Genomic DNA, 14,941 nt, shown 5'->3' on the forward strand with positions numbered 1-14,941 from the left:
AATCCACAGTGATGCACCTGAATACCTATCCGACATGATCATCCTTCCTTTCAAGAACACTCTAAAGGAGGCAAGGAATTACCTGACCCTTCACTATCCCACATGTCAAAAGCTTATCTACAAATCCGTTCACACAGCGAACTTCGCCTACCAAAGCTTCAAGCAGTGGAATGCTCTCCCAAAATCACTAAGGTCCTTAACACCCTACATCAACTTTCGGAAACACCTCAAAACCTACCTATTCAAAACGTTCCTAAAAACGGACAACAAAAACGAACAAGCTACCTGACCTTCCCCCTCCCTCCATCTACCATCTCTTCCTAACCAAGACCTACCTCTCTTTCAATTCCCTACATCATTTTGCTATAAACTTTCTAAAATTCAATTCCCCCTCTCATTATACCCCATCTATGCTATTAAAATGTAATTCTCATCACAACAACTAAATTTTGTAAGCCACATCAAACCAAACATGTTTGGAAAATGTGGGATATAAATACTGCTATAAATAACTACGTAATATAAACATTACTGCCTGCATAGCTTTCTTCAACTGATAAGGAAAGAAAAAGTGCCCAACACATCAAAGTTGTCCAAGTTGGAAAAACACTTTCTCAACTACATTTCTTAATCTGGAAGTCCATAGAAAGACTGGGATAGAGGATTCCAAAGGAAAGTTGTTTCCACTGTCACAAGAAGGTACTTTGATTTTAACCTTATTAAGCTGAAAAAAGATGAAAAGTAGCTCCATTTTCTTTTACTAAATCATGCTAGCAACTCCCGTGTGGCAAATATAATGCAGCCCAGAATGGGCTGCAGTGCATTTACCGCGCCGAGAATCACTAGCGCGGTTTAGAAATTGAGGCTCTAACACATTCTTGAATTTTTACTAAGACATCGTTCATACAATCAAAAATCAGTATAAGTAGTTAATACACTATTGCTGGAAAAGGTACACTAACTTCCAAAAGGCCTGCTATGGGATTTTTGTAGGTCAATGCATCTTGCAGCTTGTTGGATTATCGTGAACTATTGTGATCCTTTAGATCTTAAAATATATATTATGGCTTTTTAAATTTTTTTTCCCTTTTTCCTCCTTCCTTGTATGCTGTGGTTCTTATAATGGTCATTTTGGTGCAAGGGAATTGTTTAACTCATGTCCAGTTTTTGAATGACTAACATTTATGCCCGATTCAGACTGGAATGCTGAGACATTATATACATTGAATCGCAACTGGACTGATTTACTCCTACTAGGCTGCCCTGTTTTGCCTTCTTAATTTATTTAAATCTTTTTTTTATATATAGAATAAATATTTATGGTTATTGGGAACCTGGTATTCCATTGCTTCTTTTTTTCCTATTAATCATTTGCAGTTGTTTTTCTGCATCTTGTTTTTTTACCTGCCACAAGACTTTTTTCTAAACAAATATAGCAAACCTGTCACTTGGGGTCCAGGACAGAACTGAAGGCACTGCATCAGAGTGTCTGTGTGTGGTGCGTGCCTGTATCTAAGTAAGGAAAGGCCAACAAAGTCATGTACCTATAATAAAATAAAAAGGGTTCTGGTGGACAGGGACAAACAGCTCAAGGCCTAAACTGGAGGAAAATTAAAAAAAAGGTCAAAGGCCAAATAGATAAAAGAATATTTGAGTGAACACTCTTATTCAGTGATCTGTACTCCTTTAAAGTCAGGCAAAAATCAACACAAAGTTAAAAGCAACAAAGCTCCTTAACATAATGGTTCACAATCCTTAAGAACATAAGAATAGTCATACCGGGTCAGACCAGTAGTCCATCTAGCCCAGTATCCCACTTCCAACAGTGGCCAATCCAGGTAACAAACCCAATTAGTATTAACACTCCATGCTACCAATCCTGGGGCTTCCCCCCATGTCCATCTCAATAACTGACTACGGACCTTTCCTCCAGGAACTTGTCGAAACCATTTTAAAACCCCAATACACTAACATCCTCTGGCAGCAAGTTCCAGAGCTTAACTATTTTTGAGCGAAAAAAATATATTCTCCTATTTGTTTTAAAAGTATTTCCATGTAATTTCACAGAGTGTCCCATGTACTTGCACTTTTTGAAAGATTGAAATTGATTAACTTCTACCCGTTAAGATGCAGCCTCTTCTCCTTTCCTCTGGTGGCATCCAGGTAGACAGCATCCCCTTCCTTTCTTCTGATGCTTGCAGTAGCTCCAAAGCACTGCAACTTTAAGTGCCAGCAGACTATATTAGCTCCGCACTATAAAACACCTCTGGTCTAACTATAAAGCAGTATGCTTCCAAAGAAACAAAGTAGGAGTATGCTTGCGACAAAACATAAAATGGACAAAAAATGTTAAGCCCCTAGGCAGACAGGTAAGGATACACCTGGAAGATAAGAGTGAGAAGAAGGGACCGGACCTGTTTTACCCTTTTCCTTCTCTTATTCCGACTGGCCCGTCTTGTTACATAGATCTGTATTTTCTTAAAGGCCTCCCCATATCTGTATTTTCCTCCTCCTGTCAGCCTGATGCTGAGCCAAGATAGTGGGTGAGCTGCAGTTCTTCTGAGGTAGTTATTTCAAATACATCCTGGGGCTATGGGCTCAATGTCTCCTGCTTTACTGTGGAAGGAAAACTGTGGCTCCAGCATGCAAGGCCCTTTTATAGTTCTCTCCAATTTAAGTAATGGGGACTCCTGCTACCCTGTGAATGACATCTGTTCAGCCTCCATTATATCATAGTATAATTAGGTTTAACATGAGAGCAAGGACTCTAGAACATTCCTCTTTGTGGAAAGGTAAAGGACTCACTCCAGATCCAGATGTACCCTGGAGTCAAACTGACTCCTGGTGATCTCACACAAAGAGGGGATCCTCCTCCTCCTCCCCAAGTTTTCTTGGCATGATACAGGTACAGTTTGCCATGGCCTTCTCACAAGACACAGAGGTTAAGTCACTTGCCCAAGGCCACAAGAGCTGCCAAAGAATTTGAACCTTGGCCTTCTGGTTCCCAACCCAGTGCTGTAACCATTAGGCTACTCCATTAATAAACAACTTCCGAGACCTGTGCTATAGTTTTGATACTAATTTATCACGCACACCTAATATCTAATTCCCCCAAGATGATCTTATTTATCTTTCTACAGTTTTATCCATATGGCTGCTCCCAAATCAGGCCTTTAGCTCCTTCATGAAACTCCAAATCTTTTACTTGAACTGCTTTAGGGAGTGGATTCCGAAGGACTAATGAAAGTGCCCCAAACCTTAGAACACTGTAACCAAATATTTCACCTGAGAAGAACCCAAGTTTGAGTCGGATGTTGAGGTTTGCTTTTCACTGTGGCCTGATCAGGTCTATGGAAGAAGAGGCTGTTTAATTATTTGCCATGTGTAACGTCAATAACAGGAAGGCTAGTGATGCCTTCCAGGCCCCATACATGGGAGAAGAGCTAGCTGACCCACACTCTAAAAATCACTGGCAGGGAAACCAACGCTCACTAGCTAGAGATGAAGGTGATGCATCTTACTGCATTGCTCCCTCCCTTCCCCATGCACTACACATTGGAAAGTCAGTGTAAAACCACTGTGCTCAAGGGTAAATGCAGTGGTAATTAAATTGCTTCCTATGTTTTTTAAAAAACTACACTTTTTATTTTTCTTACACTCATTTTGTAGCAGTGACAAAGATGAAACAGGCGGTGGTTCAGTGCTGTACTCCACCTCAGACCACCAAAAAAAAGCCCCTGCATCCCCCCGGGCCCTCCATCCCAAAAATGTTCCCGATGGCCCCAGTGTGTTCCCTAGATCCCTCATCTCATGCAAATCTAAGTTGGAAGGCAGAAGCAAGGCCCACTTATTCCTGCCTATCCGCTTACAAATGCTGAGGATGGTCCATTCAGCCTCAGTGTATTTTTTTAAGAGAGGGGAGTAACGGAGCCACTTAGGCCCCAGGGAAAATTTTCAGGTTGGGTTGTCAGGGGTTCAGAGAATCACAGGTGTCAGCAACATCAGGGGAAAGGGTAAAGCACCTTAAGGATAGTTGGCCCTGCACTAGTATCAACTGGAGCTCTTGTGCAAGATCTCTAGTTGACACTAGTGCAGACCCGTGTGCCTATATATCCGATATGTTCTCCCATGTTACTGCATATTTTTTTGTGCAGGGCCTATTTGTATACTATTTAAATTACTACAATGGGTAGATAAATTGAAGCACAAGCTAAACTGCATCAACCCCTGGGTAGGTGAGAGAGAGGAGAGGGGAGGGTGTGAATAAAGAGAAAAGCGAGTGGTTGAGAGGAGGACATGCACCACATCTCTATCTCAAAAGGCAGGTGCAGGAAAAAGATGAACGCAAAGTTACCAACTTCTAAGAAACCTAAAAATGTGAACACTTAACTGACCCAGAAGAGCAGAGATGGCTAAGAGAAAAAAAAAAGAACACCCCAGAGAGGTCAGCAAGGTCCTTTATTAATAAACTGGCTCAACATGGCTGGATTTTGACAAAAATGCCAGCATCACGTCTCTAAAAACATTAAACATGTGCCGTGTTGGGTCAACTTATTAAGGACCTTGGTGACCTCTCTGGGGTGTTTTTCTCTCTTGGTCACCTCTGCTCTCTGTATACGGACATGGAGGTTTCTTCCTGGTACTCATCTCTCAACACTTATCTACAACATACCTAGAAACCCCCTTTCCTAACAATGCAAATCATCAAAACAGTAAAACATGTAGTCTCAACATTGGCATGCTACCTGTGATTTCAAATGTCACTCGACCCTTTTCTTGAAAACTCTGCAGTCCCCAAATATAAATTCTGATAATACTACATTCAAATACACAGTTAAATCAAGAAGTACTAAAGACAACATTTACTGGTAGTGCCTTTATACTATAAGGAACAACTACATATCTTTGGTGAAAATACCCTAGGCCTGTTTCCTCCTTAAAAATACATGTTTAAAGCATTTAGCTGCAGTTTTGGTTTTTTTTTTTATTTATTTTTAAGGAAAAGCAATATCAATACATTCAACACATTACTCCAAGTTTTTTCACATTTTCGGATTACACTGAATTCTGGGGGGAGGAAAATGCTATTAACTGCATCAGTACACTGACAAAGCTATAGCATGATCTATTATTCTAACCTAATAGAGGGGAAATGCCTCTTCAGTGATTAAACTTAAGGCACTTGGCTAACGGAGTGGTTAGATAAAACGAAGCCATTTGCAGAAACTCCTGCCTGTGCTTCTGGATCCCTTGGATTAATTGAATCACCCCACCCTTCCATTAGAAGTGCATGCACATCGTTATCTGCTAGGCTTGTGCTGAATGGGTACCTCAGATAAGGCGCTCATGCCTGCTGCTTGGAAAATAAAACATACCCTTTAAAAAGGCTTTCAGGACAACGCAGAACAAGTTCAAGAGAACTATCAAAAAAGACCTATTCAGTTTCCAGAGGAACCCAATATATTCTATAGGTTCACATATGTCTGTACTTAACATACCTACGGGAAAAAGTCCCTCCAGTTTCGCTCCGAAAATCCCTAGAAAATGGAATCTAATTGATTTTCCTTGAGCTGATGGTGGGGAGACACCGCTGAAATACAGAATAGTGTAGCAAGTGCAGGGGAGACAAAAATATTGCAGGGACTGCAGCGGAGAACCCCTGCCCTGCAAGGACAACACTTCACCTTCATAAACTGTCAGCAGCCTCTGCACACAGAATCCGGACATCGGGGACTAAACAAAGAGAAAGCAGCTAGCTAATAGATCTGCACGAAAATACAGGGTGAATACTGCTGTCAAAACATGGAAGTAGCAGATCTCGAGAATACGCGAAGCAAGCACAAGCACAACCATCAACCTACCACCACAAATCGCTCCCTTAACCCACCCCAATACTAGAGCTGCCCTGTACGATCCCTCCCTCCCTCCCTTCCGTCGCTACCGCTGCTCAATCCTACCAAGCCCCGCATGAAGGACTGGGGGGGGGGGGGGGGGGGAGAAAAGAACCCTTAGGCTGCACCACTGCGACAACCATACAATTTAAAGTTTTCACATCCCAACACTAAGGTAGAAATATTCGGAATGTCTAACAAGAGTCGTAAAATGGAAAATCAAGAAGAGGCACGCACTATTACATACTACTCACAGGTTACTTGGTTCTTCTCGGCCGCAGCGTGGATCTGGTGGCAGCCGCCGGCGGTCCGAACGCTCAGCATTCGCCAAACAATCCCCAGACAACCTTTCCCGAACGCCAAGGAACCTGTCTGCGGCCTCTGTGACATCAGCACGCACGCCCCGCCCCCAGGGCATGGCCCACCGCCCATCATCAGGCCAATGTGTGGAGTGTGGATGGGTGCCTGGTGGTGAGAAGTGAGAAACGGAATGATCAGAGATTGCCTGGCAATTGGATAGTGAAAAGCAGGAGTTTTATTGCCAACTTCTTTAGGATGAAGAACTCATTAGCTTTTTCACTCACACCAACCCCCACTGTCTTGTCAGTATCCCTTTTATTCCCTTCTTCTATATTTTCGCCTGAACATTCTCTGCTTCTGTCTACAATCTCTTTTTATTCGCTACTGTCTAGCGTTGAACCATCTGACATCTGGAAGAAGGTAGCAACAAGCCAAACGGAAATTAAAATTCATATGGAAGATCCAAGGAATCTGCTATGTAGTTATGCAGCAGTAGTCAAACCTTAAATCATTGTAAGAGTTCTTTGTTGCACCTTGGGATATATGACAGATTATGTAATGAAAGACTGCATACTGTCAGACGTTAAGAAATTGGGCTAAAAGCCAGGAGGATCTTCTGAATAAGCCAAGACAAGTTGGTGAACTACCTAGGATTGCCTTATGAGCTTGTATTTATGAAGGAAGGCCTATCAATTTAAAATGTAATTAATGTAAGTGGCTGGTATCTAGCCAGTTTGGAAGAACAGTAATCCAAATAGGCAGACTTGCATAGAGCTGCAGCACTTAGAATGCAATAATAAATAAGTTCTGATAGCCACACACTCAAACAACCATTAGTGTGTAATGCTACCCATAGTAGTGAGGGTGAAAATTTTTCAAATGACCTGTGTATATGTATGCATGTATGTATATTGTATATGTGTGTGTGTGTGTGCATACACGCACACACACACAGATTCATATGGAAACATACAGGTTCCTGTTTTGCATTTGATTGCTCTGAGAGAGATGGATGGTGACCATGAGTATCTTGGGAAGGGGTGGGGCAGGTGTCTGAAAGGTAATTAAGAGTATACAGAGCTGAGGGTTCATCTAAGGCACTATTTATCAAGCAAATTTTCAGAAGAAAATTTCAATGTGACAGCTAAGAATATTGCTGGGCAATGCATCCAACATTCTGGGGGGGGGGAAGGGAGGTCTCATTCCAATGACACAGCTGGAGTAGGGGGATATTCCCTACAATGATGTAATTAGCATGTTCAGAATGACTCATGTAACATAGAGGGGCTTAATCGAAGGGGGCGCCCAAGTTTTCCTTAGGACGTCATCGCAGGACGTCCCGGTGAAGGGGCAGGGAAACCCGTATTATCGAAGCAAGATGGGTGTCCATCTTTCATTTCAATAATACGGTCGGGGATGCCCAAATCACAAAATTTAGGTCAACCTTAGAGATGGTCATCCTTAGAGATGGTCGTCCCCGATTTTCGGCAATAATGGAAACCGAGGACGCTCATCTCAGAAATGACCAAATCCAAGCCATTTAGTCATGGGAGGAGCCAGCATTCGTAGTGCACTTGTCCCCCTCACATGCCAGGACACCAACCGGGCACCCTAGGGGGCACTGCAGTGGACTTCAGAAATTGCTCCAAGGTGTATAGCTCCCTTACCTTATGTGCTGATGATTATGAATATACTGATGACTCCAAACAATCAAACTCCCACACTAATTCCAGCACAACCTCTTTTCATCTTCACCTGCATTTTTCAAACTCTATCCACTTCACACCCCTCCTCCAACATCTCTAAAACAACTTATCACACAAGCATTTCATTAGCCCCCATCCCCTTTCTTAGCCTGAGAAAGTCCAGCTCCACCCATATTAGGCAGTCCTGACCCACCATGCAACTCCATATCATACAGACCTTGATCACCCAATTCTTCAAAATCCATCTGCTTTAGGACATTCTCATCTGATTTCAGCACTGCTCATGACACCATTTGAAGTAAATGCTGTTGCATTTTCATCTGCAAGCTGCTCAGACACAACACTACCAGAGCTGTCTGGTACCCTAGAACCCTGCCCTCTACCTCTTCCAGCCTTCCTCTAGAGTTGGGATTATTGGAGAAGAGCAGATGTGGTCCCTCTCCACAAAAAGCGGAAGTGAGGAAGAGGGTGGAAACTGAAGGCTGGTAAGTCTGACTTCTGCAGTAAGTAAATTAATGGAAATGCTTTTTAAAACAGAGTACAGTACAAGTTTTTGAGTCCAATGAATTACAGGACCCGAGGCAACATGGTTTCACTAGAGGCAGGTGTTGTCAGATATGTGATTAATTTTTATAACTGGGTGACCAAGGACTTGGATCAAGGGAGAGCGCTAGATGTAGTGTATTTAGATTTTAGCAAAGCCTTTGATATGGTTCCACATAAACGACTAATAAATAAACCGAGTGTCCTCAGTATAGACCTAAAGTGACTGACTGGGTTAGGAACTGGTTGAGTGGAAGGCGACAGAGGGTAGTGGTAAATGGAACTCACTCTGAGGAAAAGGATGTTACCAGTGGTGTGTTGCAAGGTTCAGTTCTTGGGTCAGTTCTTTTTAACATTTTTGTAAGTGATATTGTTCAAGGGCTTTCTGGTAAGATTTGCCTCTTTCAGATGATACCAAAATCTGCAATAGAGCAGACCTGAGCGAAGCTAAAGGAATGGTCTGGAATTTGGCAGCTTAGATTTAATGCTAAAAAATGCATTTGGGCTGCCAAAACCTGAGGAAATAGTACAGTTTAGGGGGTGAAGAATTTTTATGCACGAAAGAGGAATGAGGAATGGGACTTGGGTGTGATCGTATGTGATGATCTTAAGGTGGCCAAACAGGTAGAAAAGGCGACGGCAAAAGCTAGAAGGATGCTTGGGCAATAGGGACAGGAGGTGATGATGCCCCTTTTATAAGACTTTGGTGACACCTCATTTAGAATATTTTGTAAAATTCTGGAGACCGCATCTTCAAAAAGATATAAATAGGTTGGAATCGGTCCAGAGGGCAGCTACTAAAGTGGTCAGAGGTCTTCATAAAGCATATGGGAACAGACTAAAAAATCTCAATTTGTGTACTTTGGAAGAAAGGCAGAAGACTAACGATAGGATAGAGACATTTAAATACCTACACAGCATAAGTGCACAGGAAGCAAGTCTCAGTGGAAAGGAAGCTCAGGAACGAGGGGGCATAAGATGATTGTGAAAGGGGATAGACTCAGAAGTAGCTTGAAGGAATACTTTTTCACGGCAAGGGTGGTGAATTCGTTGAACGGCCTTTCAGTGGAAGTGGTAAAGATGAAATCAATATCTGAATTCAAGAGAGTTTGGGATAAGTACTTAGGATCTCTAAGGGAGTGATAGGGAGAGTAGATGCCATGGATGGGCAGACTAGATAGGCTATATGGTCTTTATCTTCCTACATTTTTCTGTGTTTCTATCCCCTTACCTTTATTTTATTGCCCATCCCGCTATTCAGAGTCTTTCCCATACCCCTCCCATTGTCCCTTTCTTCCCCCACCACCTCTTGACACCTGCCTGTCCCTGCTCATCTCAATATATCACTCCAGCATCTTGGCAACTCATTTTCCATCCCCCTCATCCACTTCCCATCCCTACCCCTCTTGTGTGGCAGCATCAAGTCAGTTTCATTCTTCACAGCCCCCCAAACAATCCTCCAATACACCCTTCAACAAATTTAACTATCCCACACATGTAATCAACGTTCCTCTTCTTCAGCTTATGCTGATTTTCTTTCTTTATTATGTTTTGAATCACACATACCAAAAGGGTGCACCATCTCTTTAAATTGTAGTGCTGAATCAGTCAGCATAAACTCAGTCCCTCACAAAAGGGCAGCTGAATTGTGACTCCAGCTCTCCTCATGATGTCTCAAAGCACCACATTCTGCAATTTCAGTAACACCGTGTCCCTCAGATCAAAACAGCTGCAACTTCCTGCTACTACCATCTTGACCTGAATCACAGCTTTCCAGTGAAGTTCCTCAAAGCCAGTCAATAATTCCACCACCGCTAAATTGATTCTTTTTATGTTTTTATTCTTCACTTCTCACCAAGTCACCCTCTCCTTCACCCAAACTCCCATCGCTTCTAAGATAAGCACCTCCTACTCATCTCCCACGCAAAACTCTTTTACTTCACCTTTCTGCTTCCTCCCCCCTCCCCCCCCCCCCCCCCCCCCCCCCCCCCCACACACACCAAACAAGTAGGCTCAGGTTCAGTCATGTTATGAGCTCCCACCTCCTCTTTTTTGCTGGGGGACCACTTTGTGCTTTTTTGCAGGATTGTTCTGGAAGAGGTGGTATTTGTGTGATCATAATTGAGTTTAATTATTAAAATCTTGAGGGTGTGTTCTTTGGGCTTAAAAGTTAATTGAGGAAGTGGTGCAAATCTAAATGTTCACCTATGGCGCCCGATACCATAACATCGGCCCTACAATCATAGTGGCATGACACTATTTGATTGTTCTCATGATGTGCTCAACTTTGCCATTGCCTGAATCCAATACAGGATTATTTTTGGATATTAGAAACCCAGATACATACCAAACTGCAAGAATCACACACTCTGAAAGGGAGATCCATTATATCAGGGGTCCTCAACCAGTAGTGCCTGCAACCCCATGGATATAAGAAGGGAATTAGGACTTGATATACTGCCTTTCTGTGGTTTTTGCAACTACATTCAAAGCGGTTTATTTATTTATTTGTTACATTTGTATCCCACATTTTTCCACCTATTTATAGGCTCAATGTGGCTTACATAGTACCGGAGAGGCCTTTGCAGGCTCCGGTGTGAACAAATACAGGGTGATGTTGTGGTAAGATCAAGTTCATGTGGCATAGCCACATTATATACAGGTACTTATTTGTACCTGGGTAAATGGAGGGTTAAATGACTTGCCCAGAGAATTCAAACAGGGTACAGAGAAGGGTCTTCAATTCTGATTCAATTTATCAAAACTTCCTAGACATAGTGAAGGCAGTTATTAGGACAATTAGTGGTAGTATAACTGTGTACTAATGTAATTTTAGAAACGTTAGCATAATTAGCGTCTAACAGTTATTGACATATGTAACTGTCAGTAGCTACTAATGGACACATGTTTTAGGAAGGGTGCACAAGGGTTTCATTTAAGGGGTGTGGGAACCAAGAACCACTGAGTTATATAATTTGACTGCATTTTGTGTCCTCTTTCTTAGTGTATGCTTGTCACTTGACTAAGCCAGATTTCAATGCAGCATACAGAGCTTCAAAACCATCCAGCTAGACATGTTAGTAGATTATTCATCCTCTAACTGACCTCATAGGGCAGTATGGATCATTTCTGAAACCCCGGTGCCATTCGTCAAATGTGCATTGCCCAAAGCCTGATAGAAATTGGTGTAGCCATGACCAAAATCAATGTGGAATGTCAAAACTTGCCAGATTTTGTGTAAGTCCAGAGTTGTGTGTGTTCATAGTCAACCATCTTTTGTGCCACAGACTGTCTATAGTCAGGTCTTGGTCTGGAAGGTGAATCTACATTGGATTTCTCGACAGCAGGCATCTTGGTGGGGGCTGTAAATGTTGCGGCAAAGTGGAACCTCTGGGAATTTTTGGATGGAAGTGGGTAAGCTTGCTGTGGTGCTCCAATGACCGTACCAGAGCAAAGGTGTGGTGGAGCAATATTAACACTGGTAGCCACTGGGTATCAATCAGTAGGTTGCAGAATAACACTAATGATCCACATTGTGGAATTTAGCTATGTATCCACCAAATGCACTGTATGCACATGAGCAGATTGGGCACAGGCTTGTGCACAGTACTCTGCCATGAAGTAACAGAGTGCCAGTGTATGTTCTCAAGGTCTTTGTGAATGCGCCTCCATTTCTTCCAGCCAGCTTTTAGATCAGTTTGTTATGTAGCTTTAGCTTAACTGCCAAATTCAATGTGTTTTTTTGAAAATGAAGGTGTGATCTACAGTGACCCTCAAGGTGCCCTGGATTTGGTTCAAGGGATCTGTATGAATACAGGGAATAAGAAATCATACACATTATAATATCATATAATAAAATAGTATATACCAAGAACACTGATATGTAAAGAAGTGCATTCAAATATCTAATAAAATCCATTCTAACAGATAAAACAAATACATAATATTCAAAATTAATCACTTAGAAATAAGTCACAGGCTTGAAATAGAACCCATATGGCTAGATTCTATAAGTCATGGCTAAAAAATCGGTGCTGAAAAAAAACATGTACCTAGGCGTGTGGCTGTGTTTACTGAGGGCCCAGGTCTGTCCGCGGAGTCACATTACCACACTCTAGCTCAACCTGGCATCCAATGAAATTCTGTTAAAAAGAGTGCAGCTCATTCCTACTGCTACTACTTATCATTTCTATAGCGCTACTGGACGTATGCAGCACTGTACACTTGACCATGAATAGACAGTCCCTGCTCAACAGAGCTTACAATCTAATTAGGACAGACAAACAGGACAAACAAGAGATAAGGGAATATTAAAGTGAGGATGATAAAATAAGGGTTCTGAACAAGTGAATAGGGGTTAGGAGTTAAAAGCAGCATCAAAAAGGTGGGCTTTTAGTATCCCTGAACAGCAACTTTGCGACCATATTCTGCAAAATCTTTATTCAATAATACACCAGAAACTGCTAAGCATATGATGTTACAGCAGTCTAATTGGAAGAGTACAATCACCTGAGTAACGTGAATTTGCCTTAGGTATCGAAGATGAAGATAAACTTTTCTTGCGAAATAATGCATAATACTTTTAACAAATGAATCAAAAGAATATTTATCCCAGAAATGCAGGGAGTTAACAACAAAGGCATTGACTTATCCCAGTCTCTCACCCACAATAAATAGCAAGGGAGGGTGTTGGAGGCGTGTTCTGGCAGGACTAGGGCTGGTCCAAAATTAGGGTGTCTGGAAAATTAGGATAATGGAATTGGAAGAAACGCCAAGGCAAAAAAGAAGAATATTTTTATCTAGACTTGTTTGAAATCACGTCAGGTGCCCTGATTGAGCAGCTGACCACTGGAGGGATGAAGGCATGACCCCTCCTTAATGTTATTTTATGCTACCCTTTATTTCTATTCCACATTTACCTATAAAGTTTTATGCGGATTACAATAATCAAGAAGCTGGGCAACAAAATTCCAGAAGTTACAATTCATAAAGCTAGGACAATTTACAAAGTACATAAATATTTTTCTTTATTTGTTACATTTTGTATCCCACATTTTCCCACCTATTTGCAGGCTCAATGTGGCTTACATAGTACCGTAAAGACGTTCGCCAATTCCGGTATAAACAGTTACACAGTGATGTTCTGGTAGAATGAGGTTCATGTGGAACAGACACATTAGGGAATCGTATAGAGGAAGAGTTATGTTATGTCCATTACGTGCTTTGGTTTCGTAGTATTGCAGGGTTCAGGCATTTAAGTAGAGTCGGTAGGGTTTGCCTTTTTGAACAGGTAAGTTTTTAGTGATTTCCGGAAGTTTAAGTGGTTATACGTTGTTTTCACAGCTTTTGGTAATGAGTTCCATAGTTGTGTGCTTATGTAGGAAAAGCTGGTTGCATAAGTTGATTTGTATTTGAGTCCTTTGCAGCTTGGGTAGTGGAGGTTTAGATATATTCGTACTGATCCGGTTGTATTTCTGGATGGTAGGTCGATGAGGTCTGTCATGTATCCCGGGGCCTCGCCGTAGATAATTTTATGAACCAGGGTGCAGATTTTGAAAGCAATACGTTCTTTGATTGGGAGCCAGTGCAATTTTTCTCGGAGGGGTTTGGCGCTTTCGAATCGCGTTTTCCAAATATAAGCCTGTATCCTGCATAAATTCCATTGCAGTAATCTACATGGCTTAGTACCATTGATTGTATCAGGTTGCAAAATGTTTCCTTCGGGAAGAATGGTTTCACACGTTTGAGTTTCCACATTGAGTGGAACATTTTCTTTGTTGTAGATTTCACATGGCTCTCTACTGTCAGGTTGTGGTTGATTGTAACGCCGAGGATTTTCAGGCTGTCTGAGATGGGGAGGGTGTAATCTGGGGTGTTTATATTTGTGGGGTTGTTCGCATTGTATTGGGATGAGAGGATAAGACAGTGTGTTTATTCTGTATTGAGGTTTAGTTGAAATGCATTTGCCCATAAGTCCATGGTGTTCAAGCTGAGCTTAATTTCGTTGGTGATTTCTGTCAGATCATGTTTGTAAGGAATGTATATTGTGACATCGTCCGCATAGATGAAAGGGTTAAGACCTTGGTCGGATAGGGACTTGGCTAATGGGGTCATCATTAGGTTGAAAAGGATTGGTGATAGTGGTGATCCTTGAGGTACTCCGCAGTCTGCTTCCACAGTGATGATATGTTTGAATTTGATTTCACTTGATATGTTCTAGTGATTAGGAAACTACATAAGTATTGCCATACTGGGAAAGACCAAAGGTCCATAAAGCCCAGCATTCTATTTCCCACAGTGGCCAATCCAGGTCACAAATACCTGGCAAGATCCCAAAAAAGTACAAAACGTTTTATACTGCTTATCCCAGAAATAGTGGATTTTCCCCAAGCCCATTTAATGATGATCCATGGACTTTTCCTGTAGGAAGCCGTCCAAACCTTTTTAAAACTCCTCTAAGCTAACCGCCTTTACCACATTCTCTGGCAATGAATTCCAGAG

General features: G+C 41.9%; 1 protein-coding gene across 2 annotated transcripts in view; it reads right to left on the bottom strand.

The window, feature by feature from the left end:
- Positions 1-6,239, bottom strand: part of AGTPBP1 (ATP/GTP binding protein 1) — a 237,825-nt gene extending 231,586 nt beyond the window's left edge. The window contains exon 1 of one of the 2 annotated variants that reach the window (XM_030193670.1): positions 6,146-6,239. The gene's annotated coding sequence lies outside the window, so the exon portion shown is untranslated. Of the gene's footprint in view, positions 1-6,128 lie in introns of both variants that reach the window. The other variant, XM_030193671.1, reaches the window with a different exon arrangement.
- Between the last annotated feature and the right edge of the window lie 8,702 nt (positions 6,240-14,941).

The sequence above is a fragment of the Microcaecilia unicolor genome, chromosome 2, assembly GCF_901765095.1.
Source record: "Microcaecilia unicolor chromosome 2, aMicUni1.1, whole genome shotgun sequence".
Taxonomy (NCBI): Eukaryota; Metazoa; Chordata; class Amphibia; order Gymnophiona; family Siphonopidae; genus Microcaecilia; species Microcaecilia unicolor.